Source organism: Protopterus annectens, chromosome 4.part0 (assembly GCF_019279795.1).
Source record: "Protopterus annectens isolate FY-2018-M chromosome 4.part0, PAN1.0, whole genome shotgun sequence".
NCBI lineage: Eukaryota > Metazoa > Chordata > Ceratodontiformes > Protopteridae > Protopterus > Protopterus annectens.
This window is the reverse complement of record NC_056733.1, coordinates 226,084,741-226,098,068: the sequence shown is the minus strand read 5'-3', so window position 1 is coordinate 226,098,068 and position 13,328 is coordinate 226,084,741. Positions and strand designations below refer to the sequence as shown.

At 42.8% G+C, this 13,328-nt stretch overlaps 1 protein-coding gene across 3 annotated transcripts in view; it reads right to left on the bottom strand.

The window, feature by feature from the left end:
* Positions 1-13,328, bottom strand: part of GPS1 (G protein pathway suppressor 1) — a 2,619,406-nt gene that overhangs the window by 1,096,217 nt on the left and 1,509,861 nt on the right. The window lies entirely within an intron of this gene.

Below are 13,328 nucleotides of genomic sequence, written 5' to 3'. Positions count from 1 at the left end.
GTTGCTTCTCTGATGATACTGCTGTTGTTCTATTTGCTTTGTTATTAAAGTGGCATGAATCTGTTGGATAATTCCAGGAATACTCTGGGATGATAGCATGGAACTGTGTTTCCTGTTTTGTAGTACTTATCCTCTTAACTTCTCTCTCCAATTGCTATATACATTACAAAGATAAATAGCCATACAAACAAGAATTTTCCAAATGACAGCTAATAATGTTCCATCTACAACCTCTGGAATAGGTAGGGGATACAATCAAACATGCACAATGTGAATGGTGCTAAAAGCAAGAATCGACAGTATCACTGTTGCATTTTATCATACAAGTTTTCACCTTATCTTCTTTTTGGGTTAAAGTAGAAGTCGTCTCTGTTAAGGAAGCATCAGCAACATTCTGAACAAGGCCAATAACCATACTGAGAATCTCAACCACACTGTGGCCATGTGGGTGGTCAGGAGATATAAATGCCACTGTTATTTTCATGCTGTTTACATGTTTTCTTCTCAACAATTTTTTCACTCCAACATTACATAAATTGCTCAATTCCTGCCTTCCTTTAAATTTCACTCTTCCTCAACACTATTCTACATCTACTGTGCCCAAAAATGATAATTCTAAGCAATGTGAACCTTCCATTTTTTTAGGATCCCACCTGCAGTTCTTTTCTTTCTTTTACAGTATTCAATACTGCAGTTATGGTTTTGGTTTCGAAGCAGAGTTCCATTATTTTAAGTAAACTGATTTTTTGAAAGCCAAGAGCATTAAACTTAGTAAGGGCTTACTATGTCTAGGCAATTCAGGATTCTACATATCAGCCCAAAAAAAGAAGTTATGCACATACCATAACGTTCCATGTGTGTTGTCCACTTCCACCTTTATTCTCACATATGGGTCAGATCCGATCCAACTGACCTGCCTCGGCCGAATGCAAACGCTCCTGACCTCCAACTAAGCTCTTGGGCATTCTATCCTTCCCAGAATGCATCTCCCCATTACTTCAGAGCTTGTTTGCCCAATAAAGTAGGCAGTGGTTATATAAAGGAAGATAGATGTAAAACTATTCAACTTATTTAAAGAAGCATTTCAACTAACAAGGATCCTTGAAGGTCTCATTTTTGTAATACCCGTTCTACCAGGAGTCTAGGAAGGGGGCAGGTGGGAGGTTTGTGATAATAAAGGCAGAGATGGACAACACACATGCAACAAAGGCAGTGATGGACAACACACATGGAACACTGCGGTAAACATATAACTTCTTTATCTGTTGTTGTCAATCTCATCTTTATTCTCACATATGGGATGACCTGAATCTTGGGTGACTCATGGGAGAATACTCTTCAGAACCATTTATCTAAAGGAAGTTCTACCCCTGGAGGCTAAATTCACTTTTTAATAAGTAATAAAACTATGGGGGGGCGGTGGTGGTCATGTGGCTGATGCACAAATACTGTTTAAAGATTCTCTGGTCAGAAAGGCTGAAGAAGTAGCCACCGGTCTGGTAGAATGTGCTTTGATTGGATTAGGCAATTGTTTGTTTTTAGATTTATAAATAAAAGTGATGCAATCGGAAAGCCATTTAGACAGGGTAACTTTGGAAACTGGCAAACCTTTTCTTGTTTCAGAGAAACAAACTGATCTGTTTTTCTGAAATCCTTTTTTCTGTGTAAATAAAAACTCAACTGTCTGTGAACATCTAATAAGTCTAAGAGGGTTCTACTTCAAAACGTCGAAAACTGATAACACCTAATTTCAAAACAGTGAGACCATCAGATTGAAAATTCAGAACATCTACAACTCATAACATTGCATCTCACAACATTGAAAATTACAAAGCAAATATAAATAACATCCTCTCCACCTATAACACCACCAAATGAAAAAAAACACTTTTTACTACGTTTCTGCAGGGGGGGGGGGGGGCAATCCTCCCTGCACCCACCACACCCCCGTAAATTAAATATACCAACTCCAAGATCGCACTACAGTGGGAAAAAGTTAATTTCCTAACCCAACTATATGACGATCACCATAAAGAATGTACACAATGTCTAAATCACTTACCTGTATGGCCTAAAAACATGTACATAGTGCCATAATAAACACTACATATAGATTAACAGAATAAACTACAATATTTACATATCTGATGATAAACTACTCAATTTTACACATTTTCGATGATGTGAGATTCGATGTTATGAGTTTTAGATGCTTTGAATTTTTAATCTTATGGTCTTGCTGTTTTGAAATTAGATGTTACGAGTTTTCGAAGTTTTGAAGTGAAATTGTGCAAGAGATATTCTCCCTTGTTTTGGGAATTTGGGGAAAAATGTGGGTTCAATGGTCTGATTAAGGTTAGTCTCAAAGACTACTTTAGGCAGAAAGGGTGGGTTAGTTTGTATGAAACTGTGTCTTTATGAAACAGAAAATAGGGTGACTTTATAGATTTGTTTGCGTCTTTCGGCTTTTCCCGGTTAGGGGTCGCCACAGCGGAACTCCGGTCCGCTAATTATTGGCAGTAGAGTTTTATGTGCTGGTTTGCCGGGCCTAACTCACAACCTTCCACGAAGGAGCACCCGTTCATGCATGTCGACACTCAGAAGACGCTCTGAGAATCGAATGGGCAACGTCTAACTGTGAGGCGACAATGCTACCGCAGCACTACCACCGCAGTTTAAATAGGGTGGCTTTATAGATAATTCTTGTAATTCAGATACCCACCTTGCTGAATTGTCTTACAAGTCAAGAATTTTAAATCACAACTTGTTGAGGGGCTCAAACAGGGAATGAAACAAATGAGTCAATATAAAATTCAAATCCCAAGGGGGAGAAGGGCTTTTGTAAGGTGGTTTCAGCAGCAAAATTCCTTTTTAAAAGGTCTTACAAAGCTTATGTGACATGATTGGAAAACCATTCTCTACTGGATGATAATTAGAAAGTCCAGCTAAATGAACTTTAACAGTAGCTGCAGCAACCCCTTTGTTAAAAAGTTTGGCTAGAAAATCCAGAATAAAGTGAAGTAGAGCAGTAAAAGTATCAATATTTTCCATGGCTCACACAACAAACCTTTTCCACTTGCTTCTATAAAGTTTGTGTGTGGAAGATTTATGTGAAGAGAGCAAAATATATCTCACTGGAGAAGACAGGAGTGGGTGCCTGGCTATCATTGGAATCGGAGCAGCCATGCTGTCAATTTTAGATGCGTCAAGTACGGAAGAACCATCCCTTGTGGATGTGAAAGAAGGCCTGGAATTGGGTCCAGAATCCATGGTTCTTCCTGAAGATGAGGCCAAAGAAAGGGAAACCAAATCTGTCAGAGCCAATAAGGGGCAATGAGGATGACTGTTCTCTTCAACATTGCTTTCTGTAATACTTTGGTAATCAAGGGGATTGCAGGAAATGCATATAAAAGTCCTGGGGGCCAATCATGTACCAGTGCATCCCTTTTTGACTCCCCCCGCTGTTGCATTTGTTGTTCATAGGTGACACAAACAGATCGCAACAAGGCTGACCCCATTTCTGGAAAATCTCTTCCGCAACGTCTTGGTTGAGGGACCACTCCTGAGGCATCAGAATTGCCCTGCTGAGCTTTGTCTGCCATCATGCTGGATTTTCCTGGAATGTGCTATCAGAAAGTGACTGGAAGATATCACCCACTGCCAAACCCAGACAGATTCTCGACAAAGGGGTGGTAAGATCTGGTTCCATCTTGCTTACTGATTACCAGACTACCGACATGTTGTCTGACAGACTGAAATAGCTACTGTTCCTAGAGGAAGGGATTCTTGAAAGGCTTGCAACACTAGAAGCACTGCTCTCATCTCTAGAGCATTTATATGCAGATGAGCTTCGCGGGGGGACAAGGTGCCTTGGACTACCCAACCCAGATAATGCTCCCCCCCACCCTATCTGGGAGACATTCGTGGCCTGGGACTGACTGGACACAAATGGATGACCTTGACTGACCCTCCCGCACACATCGGCTATCAGAATCTTGGGAGACATTTTAAGATCTAAATAGGACCACCGGGACGACAACAACCATTGCAGGATTCACATATGAAAGTGGGCTACAAGTACCAGTATTACTGATGCTGCCATTGTCCCCAAGACTTGAAGTACTAATTTTGCAGGTGCTCTTTTCTTGTGAATAAGAAGCTTGATCTGATTTCTTAACAACTTAATTCTGTTGGAAGTCTCACTGTCACTGTTCTTGTATCTAACTGCGCTCCTATGAAAGTGAGATTCAGTGGGTTCTAGAGCAGATTTCTCGAAGTTTAAGGTGATTCCTAGATGACAGCAAAGCTTTATGGTTGCTTCTCTTGCCCTTAAGAGTTGATGCCTGGTTGTGGTGGTTAAGAGACAGTCGTCTAGGTATGGAAACATTCGGAATCCTTGATGTCTCAAGTGAGCCTCAACCATGGTCATGGATTTAGTGAACACTCTGGGGGCTGTAGTAAGGCCAAAGGCAGGGCTCAAAACCGATGACTGTCTCGCAGCTGGAAAAACAAATGCCTTCTGGAGCGCTTGTCCATTTTTTTATGGTAGTAAGCATCTTGAAATTCTATCCAGCACATCCAGTCATCTTTTCCTAAAAACGGAAGAATTGACTATAGAGTGACCATCCAGAACTTGCTCTTTTTGATTGATTTGTTTAAACTGCTGAGATCCAGAATAGGTCTCCAGTCCCCCTGTTTTCTTTGGCACCAAAAAGAATCTTGAGTAACTTCAGAATCTTCTTTGGTCTGATGGGACTTCCTGGATGACTTTTGTCTAGCAACTGTTGTACTTCTGTAGCTGCTAGATCCCTTTGACTGGGTGGCATGTCTGATTCTTGGGTATTAAGGGGGATGGGTGATGGGAATTACATAACCTCTGGCTATTATCTGATGCACCCATTTGTCGTTTGTAATGTGTAGCCAGGCTTGTGGGTGCAGAGACAGACAACCCTCAACTGCCTCCAGAGGTGAGCACTCGGGCCTCCATTCAAAAGTGCTGAAAGGGCTTGCCAAAGGAGGAGTCTCTACAGCTCTGATTTAGTGGGCCTCCCCTGCCGCAAGGGTGGCGTCTTCCAGTATTGCTCCCTCCTCTGCCTCTGGGGGAACTTTCACAAGTGCGCCCAGGAAAGACAGTTGATTTTTGGAACCACATTTTTCAGCTACCTTTGACCTTTGGGATAAGGTCTGGTTAGACTGGAAAAATGTACTACTACAGCAGACAAGGTTTTGCCTTCTTGTTCACACCTGGTGAGCGTCTCTGACTTTGGGCCCAAAAAGGGATGAGCCATCGAAGGGGGTGTTCACAAAGGAAGACTCTGTGAAATCGCAAAGTTGCATCCAGGCCTGCCTCTTTACAGAGATGCCTGAATCTGCTGCTCTACTCACTCTATCCACTACATAAGAAATCAGTCACATGGAGGAGTTAACTACCACATTCAGGGTGATGAGCTGAGAGGCTTCCTTATCGGATACTTCATCATCCACAGCTCCTTGAAGGGTATCTGCTAGTTCTTTCAGCAGATCCCTCTGTAACCTAGTAAAATGTGTCAGGTAATTCAATGAGCATAAAGTAAAGCCCTCTGAAGAAAAGACACACTTTCCCATATCTATCCATCATCCTAGAATCCTTATGAGAAGGATGGATAGTAGAATTAGTTTCAGAAAGTTCCTTTTTAGTCGATGCCACCACGGCCATTGCATCTATTGCAACTCCCTTTGGTAGAAACTGTTTATCAGAAGAGAAGTGACATACTTATCTGGCCTCCTTGGGGTCAGATCAATAAAGTCTGGAGTCTCCCATGCCTTCTGTGGGATTAAATAAATAAGCTCATCAGAAAATGGGGTCACCCAAGAGGAGGAAGGGCAGGATCTGAAAGCCTTCAAGTATACCGACTCCTCTGCAGAAGGGGTGCTGGACTTCATCTCCCCTCTGTTTCAACATTTCTAGGATGTCCCCAAGAGAGACATCCTCAGGGGGAGACTGTGGGATGCCTCAGCTCCATCGAGGTCAGTATCTGTGGTGACATACTCCTCCAATGAGTCTAAATGCTTCCTCTTGCAGGCTCTCTTCCAAGGGACTTCTTCAGTGGGCTAATCTGGAGAAGTTTCAAAAGAGATGGGAGTCTCCACAGGGACATCCTGAGGCTTGGGATCCCACTGTCCCTGTGGAATAAGTGGGTAAGAGGCAGAATGCATCAGCAGCAGAAGGGAGATCCTGGGAAGACTGGACCCTTAACTGAAAAACAGTCAGAGCTCTCTTCACACCCTCAAATGCCACCGCCCCCGAACCGAGGAACCCTCCAAAGAGGGAAAGCTCCTCGGAACCAAGGCACCCCCCCTGCAATCCAAGGAAGGAAGATCCGAGGCCGAGGTAGGAGCCGAGCTTATCCGTGTTGAGGCTCTAACAGGCAGGGTCTGATCCGAAGAAAAGAAAGTCAGATCCCTGCCCTCGGGTCCAGGAAGAGAGCTACGGACCCCTAGATTCCTCCTGCTCCAAGAGGGCAGAGGAATGTGGAGCCAAAGTCGGATCCGAAGAAGGAATAGCTGACTGACTGATAAGGTCTCAACTTGGACTTTCAGATCTCCCTGCTATGAGCTTGAGACATGGGTTGGAAGAGTAAGAGAATAAGCAGGAGGAGGGAGTGACTCAGTTGGACCTGAAGCTCCTGGACTCTGATCCAGAAGTAATTTGACTAGGGCCGGTGTTTTCAATAGCCTTTTAACGACCCTATCCACGTCTTCAATCTGAAAGACTCCTGGTTGAATGGGTGGATAGGGAAAATGATCTTTGAAGAACTGGAGATGGGAGCCAAGAGGATATTCTCTCCAGTGATGGAGATCGGCTCTGAATAGTACCAATTATCGGAGCTGATGGAATCGGAGCCGATAATTTAGACTGCTCCGAAGTTCCCTCGGATACACCAGCTGACTGCTCTGAAACTGCTCTCGCAGCAGACAACTTTGTCTTTTTCTGTATCGGCTCCAAGACTTCTATTGGCACTGGAGGTCTTTTATTCAGTTTTTCTGATTTCTGAGTGGAATTAGATGAAGTGGAACCAGATTTAGAGGACTCCTTGCCACCAGAAATAGCTTCATCAAAGGGGCATTGAGTTAAGCCTTTAAGCATCAATTTGCTACGCCTTTCTAATAAGGCTCTTTGGTTAAAAGCATGACAAATACTGCAGGACTCCTGCAGGTGAAGTGGCCCCAAGCTGTAAACACAACGGGCAAGGAGCATTTTCTTTCCACATTTAGTAAACTTTTGTAGCCTAAGGGTTTATCTCCCTTATCTTTCTGAGATGTACTGAAAAAGAAGAAGCACATCACAAGCAACTAGAAACAATGGCAAACTATGAAAGAAAAGTATAAATACCAGAAAATTAGAGAAGTCCTAATAAAAACAATGGACTCTCTGAAATACACAGAATGTAGACTAAACTACCAAGAAACTCTATATATGTTTATATTTTTATAAGTATTATGTGTAGTTATATAAAAAGAGATAGAAAGGGGAAGGCTATAAACTACTAACAAGTACAAGAATAAACTACTACTACTATATACAATTAACTAAAGTCAAACACTATAATATTCTAAGGTAAACATGAAAAAAGGAGAAATCTACTGTAAAAAAAATTCTCACTAAGCTATGAGCTAGCGAAAGAACCAAGTCTCCAGCAAAGCGGCAAACAAGATCTGCGGTAATGTGGAGATGCATTCTAGGAAGGACAGAATGCCCAAGAGTTTAGTTGGAGGCCACAAGCTTTTGCATTAGGCCGAGATTGAGCAGATGGATCAAATACGACCCATATGTGAGAATAAAGGCGAGACTGATGACAACACATCAGTTATTTGTTTAGTTACAATAATTTGCTTCCCCAACACTTCTGGCAAAGCACCCTCAGAAATGTTTAAAAATCACCAACTCTCTACATTCCCAAAAAACATGTTACCAATCACCTCTCTCTTTCCCATCACACCACCAGCATTTGCTATCTAAAGGTGGAAAAATGCTCTGATGTTTACTTGGGGTACAAAAACATAACATTCTGTATGGTTATTTTTAATCTCCTTAAGGGCCTGTATCCAAAATACTATCATCTCTCTTATTTCTTGACCCCCCCCCAATCATCACAATTCCTTTCAACTTTAAATTATATCCTTCTGCTTGTATTATGTCTATAAGCTTTATCTGTGTAGTGCTAAAGTATCCTTTCAAATCAGGAAATCCTAAGCCACTTAGTTCTATGGGGAGAATCAACCTATCCCACTTAACTCTTGCTTTTCTCCCTATCAAAAAAATTCCTTCAACTATATTACCACCCACATTTTTTTTCTCTGGTTGATAAAAATGCTTGATCTGTATAGAAGACTAAGCGGACTAAACATTTTCATTGCCTGTATTTCACTATCCATAGCCATAATCGCAAGCTTCCAGATTCTCTATTTTTTATTTCATTGTTTAGTTTCTTCCTCGATATCCTCATCAGTCATAAAAAACTCTTTTTAACCCACACACCCAAGTACTTCATTTTATCATGCTCCCATAAATGTGGGTACTGCTGAACCAATTCATGTGTGGATACACATATTCAAAAAAAATTAAAACTGTCTCAGTGTTGTATTTTTCTGGACTTAAGTACAAAATATCATCTGAAAATAAGTTACTTTTGAGTATCATGTGAGTTATATCCATGAATTTGTGAATCATTTATCTTCTTTTCAACAGCTCGAAACATAAAGAAAATAACAGTGGGGAAATAGGTCAAACCTCCCTTGCTCCTCTTTTCAAACACCTTCTCAGAAAGGAACCCTCCCACCTTAATTCTTGTCCTCAACCCTTCATATATAATCATTAGCCCTATTATTCTATCAAGGAACACAAATGATGCCATTGCCCAACTTGTAAAATCCTGATTCACATGACCTATAGCAATCAATTTTTGTAACAACATTGCTATTCTCTTAGCTAGTATTGTAATTAAGGTTTAAAATTAATAAGGGCCTATATGAAGCCAGATCAGAACGGTCTTTAACCTGCTTGGGTAACAGTCACCACAACTTTCTTCCAAGATGCTGGTACTGCCCCATCCCCTTTTAAAATGCCATTAAAGAAAACCGTCCAGATCTTTGTCACTTTCTTCCTTTCAAATTTCCACAGGAATACTATCTGTTGCTGAATTCCTGTTGATTGATTATACATCACTATTTTCATAGTACAGTTGTGCATACTTACCATAAATGTACATATTTGAGTGTATTCACTGTTGCAGTCCTGACTTGCAGGATTTCCAACCATGGAAGACCTTGGCCGACCCGACTATCAGAAAAAAATTTTCCTCCCTTCTCCAGCCGGTGACAACCTAATGGATGTCAGTGCACTTGGGTATAAGGGGAGTCATCCGGCACTATGATCTCAGTTTTTTCTTGCCCCCTAGAGGTAAGGAGCATCCCAGATAGGCCCTAATGTTCAGGGTCTGGAACACAAACCCAAGAAAGGGAAGGATAAAGAACAGAGTCCCTCTGACTGAGAAGCAGCTTGTCCAAGACTACCCTGTAGGCTAGGGGTTTGGGGGGGGGGGGGTAACATTGAAACAGTGAACACACTCGAACTTCTACATTTATGGTAAGTATACACAACTGCACTACTTTCTTCATGATTTACTGTTGCAGTGGCTTGTGGGATGACTCCCAAAGCTGAGAAGGGAGAATGGCAGATTAAGGAGAGGTGAAGATGCCCTGCAAGATGGCAGTGGCAAATCCTACTCTAGACATGGAGAAGGCTGACAGATAGTAAAGTTTGGTAAAGGTTCCCCCCTTTGTTTACTATTTTGTTTGTTTGTGTCTTTCGGCTTTTCCTGGTTAGGGGTCGCCGCAGCAGAACTCTGGTCCGCTAATGATTGGTAGTAGATTTTTACGTGCTGGCTTGCCGTGCCTAACACACAACCTTCACCGAAGCTATGCCCATTCACGCATGTCGCCACACAGAAGACGCTCTGAGAATCGAACGGGCAATGTCTAACTGTGAGGCGACAACTCTACCGCAGCACCACCACCGCAGCTTTCCCCCCTTCGTTTACTGTAACTTTCTGAAATAATTTGTGAAACAGACTTACGTGATGTGATCAATAATGCTAAAACTAAGTGCAATACTTTCCATGTAGAAATAACTTTCATTGACTATACTAAATGGAAGGGTTGTAGATTAATGAAACAGATGGGGGGGGGGGTTGGTGATAATGACAAATACTGATTACACAAATAGGATGTTTAATATCTTGAATGAAGACACTTATGCGCCAATGTCTATGAACGACATCAACAGAGCATATAACCAAATTTGAATACAATTACATGATATGCTCATAGATGGAAAAATAAAGTACAGATTAATTTAATTACCTTAAAGTAGTTTCCCCTCTAATACCAATACAGCAAAGACCTCCTAAGCAGATATCCAAGCAACAGCCACCCCTCAACAATACCCACAAATCACATATCGCACAAAAATCAGTGTGCCTCACAGTCACAGCCCATAAGGCCAAACACACCAAATACACTTGTTATAGGGGACTCTATTGTCCGGCACACTGACATCCCACTCACCAGACTGAACAAGGAGAAGGTCACTGTAAGCTGCCTGTCGGGTGCCAGGATCTGCCACATAACACAAGCACTCAGGTCACTCCAAAGCAAGTACAAGTATGACTCAGTCATTGTCCATGCTGGTGTGAATGACCTGAGACGTACCTCCCTGGACTACATGAAAAGAGACATAGAGGAGCTCTCTGACCATGTAGCCCAGGCTGGTATGTCCCTGACCTTGAGTAGCATCTTGCCCTCACCAAGAATGATGCCACAGTATGAAGACAAAATGATCAGTTTCAACAATTGGCTAAAGTATTGGTGTCATTCAAAGGGGATCCAGTGTCTGTCAGCCTGGGATGACATGCTCGACAAGCCACGTTGCTTCGCTAGGGACGGCTTGCACCTGTCACCCTTAGGCTTTCGTATACTGGCCAAGGCTCTTGCCACACCCAAAGTGCCTTTTTTAGGCAAGGCTCAAAGGACAAACCCACCTCCATAGACAACCCAAAGATAAAAAAACTAAAGGTAATGTTACTCAATGCCAGAAGTCTAAACCTCAAGATGCATGCACTCGAGACTCTCCTCAGTATGGAGAAAATCGATGTCTGTGCAGTAACAGAAACCTGGTTCAAGGCTCCTGAGAGCACCCCAGCACTACCAGGTTATAACTCATACCATGCGTTTCAGCCCCAAAACTCAGACCGAAGCACAAAAGGAGGGTGAGTATCTATATTCATCAAAGATACCTACACCTCCAGGTTAGTGGCACTGCATAAAGCATCAGAAACCATCCATGTGCAACTAACAGCGGGCAAAACTGCCTTTCAGTTTGTAGCCTGCTACAAAACACCCTCCCTATTACAGGAACCCCACTTGGCATTCCTGAGAACACTGGAGAATATGAAGGTCTCTCCAAACACTGTTATTGGGTGACATCAACTACCCAAACACTGACTGGGAAAACTACTCAAGCCCAAACACCCTCGCCCAACGGTTCCTTGAATTTATAAACTAATGCAACGGAACAACTGGTCACCACTCCCACAAGAGGGAACAACATATTGGACCTGGTCATCACCAACATGGGGACTCTGTTCCACACCAGAGGTAAACCCCTCATTGGTAAGATCAGACCATAAACAAATTTCCCTGGACATCCATATCCCATCCCCACCCCCAGCCAAGGAAATCACTGTAAAGAATTTCTCCAAAGCCAACTTTGCACTTCTCAAGACAGAGGTGGAATCCTTCAAAGCCCCTGGGCCAGAGGATAATACAGCCCAATCCGCACAATCCTTTACAAATGCATTCTATGAGCACCTGCAGGAATGCATGGATCGTGCTATCCCAAATAAAACCAAGACTCACTCCTCCAAAAACAGGAGACCGGTCTGGTGGACCCCAGCCATAAATAAGCTATACAACAGAAGGAGGAAGCTACTACATGACAGAGCAAAATCCCAAAAAGGGAAGGCATCTCTGATCAGTATTAGCAAGAAACTTCGATCCCTCATAAAATCATCAAAGGCCAGTTTCGAAAGAAAAATTGCCCTAGACACTAAAGATAATCAGAAGGCCTTCTTTAGTTATGTCAGAAACATGGGCGGAAATTCCCAGATATGCTCTGAATTGTTGCATAACGGTACAAAATATACTGAACCTACAGACAGAGCCAACATCCTGGCAGACAGATTCAGCGCAAACTCCCCCTTCCCCCCAAAGGAGCAAACGCCTATCCCAACTGAATGTAACCTCCCTGACATCACAGATGCACAGGTGAAAGCTGCCCTCTCCAAAGCAAAAAACACAGCATCTATGGGACCTGACGGTGTCCCAGGCTGTGTCTTACACGAGCTCCAAGAAGAACTGAACCCTCACATTAAGTCACTGTTCAAACTTAGCCTTACTACAGGATATGTTCCCAAAGAATGGCGTACAGCTACAGTGGTCCCACTCCACAAAGGTGGTGCCACAACGGACCCCGGAAACTATCGCCCCATAAGCCTGACTAGTCTGGTCTGTAAAGCTATGGAGCGTATTATCATGGAACTCAAACAAAGACATTGGGAGCCTCCAGACACTGGACCCTACCCAATTCGGCTTTGTTAAGGGCAGATCTTGCCTCTTAAACTTAGTTGATTTCTTTGAAACAGTTACCAAAGCCATAGATGAGGGCAAGATAGTCCACACAGCCTACCTGGACCTTGCAAAAGCTTCCGACACAATACCCCACTCGAGCATCATAAATAAGCTTACCAGCTTAAATATCAACCCCTATATCACAAGATGGGTTGCAAACTGGCTCAAAGATAGAACCCACATGGTCAGAATCGCAGGTACCATGTCCGAATCCAAACCAGTTACAAGTGGTGTCCCACAGGGCTCAGTTCTGGGACCTCTCTTGTTCGGTATATACTTCTCTGAGGTTCAGGCTGGGGGGATTATGGCTGACAAAGTTCACAGATGACTGCAAACTGGGGGCCATAATCGAATCTCCAGCTGACACAAGCATCCTCCAAAAGGGTCTCACAGAGACGGATGCTTGGTGCCAGAACCACGGCCTCAAGCTAAATGCTAAAAAGTGCATAGTCATCCCCTTTGGGAAAAACAAGGTGCCCACAAATTACCACATAGGTGGTAATCCATTAAGTACGGAAGAAGTAATTAGAGATTTGGGGACCAAAGTAGATAGTAATCTCTCCTTTGATAATCATGTTGCCAAAGTGGTTAGAAAGACCTTC